Genomic DNA, 2450 nt, shown 5'->3' with positions numbered 1-2450 from the left:
ACGTATAACGCAGCACAAATGCAAACTACCCGAAAAAACGCAAGTTATACTGATATAAACTGATATAACTCGTTTAAAATAACTACATGTATGAGTGTCATTTAACACCTATATCGAATAAATCAGAGCCGCAGATGATATCTAGGCGGACCTATAACCGAGAAGCGTTCTCAGAGAATGCCACTCCTGAGGGCTGTCTTGCGCCATGGTACGAACGTTGAAAAGAGTGCACACCGAGTGTCCAAGAGCCTACTAGGCCCAACTCTCGAGCCAACCCATTCCAGATTCTCACCTGCCCCCTCCTAGCTGGACATCTGGGGAATCGTATTGCAGGCATGGTCGACTCAGGTGATTACAATGAAATTAAAAACTGGACCCTGGAACAGATGGTGCCCGATTCAGATCTTCTCACTGTCCTGACAGAAGTTAGCTGCAACTTGAGTTCTGTTATACTCACAGATATAATTCAACACGTTTTAGAAACTATCATGAACATTTTATTATATGATATCCCTGTGGCTTTAGGCTAGGCTATGCTAGTCAGCTTTTTTGATGGGGGGGATCCCGGATCTGGGTTTGTGACTCGTTAGAGGTTAACTTCCTTAAGGGACGTGACACTTATTCAAACAGCATAACAGAACGGGTCTCTTGGGATAGATGTATTACAGTGGGTCGACTTGGACCACTGTTGGTTCCGGCGACACAAACTACCTCCGCTCCGGGCCTCCGGCCTGACCCAGCTCAACCCAACAGAGTGTCTGTGTCTGTGCCTGGCATCTGAGATGAAAGGGGGTATTGATGGAGCTCTTCCTGTGTGTTGAGGGAAGTGTGTTTGGGTCAAGCTGGACCTGTAAGATGGGTCTAATAGAAGTAGAGTGTAGATAGAGGATGACTCATAGTAAACCAATGGGAGGAATGAGTTTGTGAGACACACAGTCAGCGCTATTGACTGGGCTTTCAGATCATCTCGCTTCCGCTCCCTTTCTTCCTGGTCAGTTACCATGTGACACTTCCTGGCAGCCGTCTCGGAAATGTCATCAGACACATAGAGTGACAGGCAAGGAGGTGTTAGATGTCTGAGTCAATGATTCATAGCTGTCTACAGGAAAGATGAGGACATTGGGTCTGCAATAATAGGCTCTATGTCATCATCACCACCATCATCGTCATCGTCATCGTCATGATCAATATCATGGATAGAGGATTGCATTCCCACTTTACTCACAATGGCAAATGTAATCCTGCCATTCGAGGCCATAAATATTGATATGGTGTTAAAATGAATTAGAATATCGAATGAGGACATTTGAACAGTGACTACATCATTAATGAACAGGATATTCATCCTACTTTGTAACTTAGTGATAATCAAATGTATATTGTTATCTCCTCGCTCACTCGCCCTCTCCTCGCTTCCTCTCTCCTCTTCCCCCTCTCTCCCCCACCCCGTTTCAATTCCAGTCAATTCAGGAAGTACACTAAAATTCAAATTCTCTTCAATGCTTTTCAATTAGGAACAATTTTGAATTTCAAATGGAATTGACCCCGACCCTGCCAGTTATGCAGTACTTATCTAGACCAACTCAGAGTGTGTTCTCCTATGACAGGGCTGATAAAATACCATCATAGTCATTTCCTGACATTTACACTATTACGTATTTCAGCCGCAGTACATAGTCGTTATGAGGCGCCGACCTTTGCATTTGCTACTTTTGGAGAAAAATCTATATTTTTACAAAGGTAAAACCACCCCCTCCACCTACCCTCCACTATGCTACCACATAATATAACAAACAGGCCACGCACTTTCCTCAGGATAGACTGCAGGTTTTTAATACGGTAGGTGGAGTCGAAGCAGAGTGTCGAGAGAGGAGAAAAGAAGGAAGTTACAGATTTAATAAAAAGCAAGTAGAGAAGAGAAGGTAGGTTATTAGATTCTTACAGTGCGGTTGGTGCAGATTGGTGTGAAAGCGTTGGTTCCGCAGGTAAACAGTCTGTCTCCATTCACCAGTAAAACTCTGATGTAGTTCTGACATTCCTCCTGTGAAGAGGACAGAACAGCACAGCTAACATTAGCCCTCATAGAAGGACACAGACACAGCAACACCTTAGCCAAATGTAAAGTTTCATGTATTTGGCTTTAGTATGTACATACATTGGAATTTCTCTTCAACGTGAGCTCAAAAAAGGTAGAAGAAGATTTTTTAAAACACAAATGAATAGATACAATACTAATGATCACATATGCTAAATAAGAACGGGTAAGTGAAAATAATAGCCTAAACATTGGAGTAATTCTGAATAATGATGCTACAGCAGAAGAAAGCACGAGGGGAGTTTTTCTTTCCCGCTATCGCCTTGGCTAACTCTTCAGGGGATTGGTCTAGGCCTTGGCTAACTCTTCAGGGGATTGGTCTAGGCCTTGGCTAACTCTTCAGGGGATTGGTCTA

The 2450-nt window shown here is 43.3% G+C and overlaps 1 pseudogene; it reads right to left on the bottom strand.

Moving 5' to 3' along the window:
- LOC112070471 (semaphorin-5A-like) overlaps positions 1-2450 on the bottom strand; it is a 146710-nt pseudogene that overhangs the window by 91259 nt on the left and 53001 nt on the right.

The sequence above is a fragment of the Salvelinus sp. IW2-2015 genome, unplaced genomic scaffold, assembly GCF_002910315.2.
Source record: "Salvelinus sp. IW2-2015 unplaced genomic scaffold, ASM291031v2 Un_scaffold1335, whole genome shotgun sequence".
Lineage (NCBI taxonomy): Eukaryota > Metazoa > Chordata > Actinopteri > Salmoniformes > Salmonidae > Salvelinus > Salvelinus sp. IW2-2015.
Note: the sequence above shows the minus strand (reverse complement) of the source record. Positions and strands in the feature narration are given on the sequence as shown.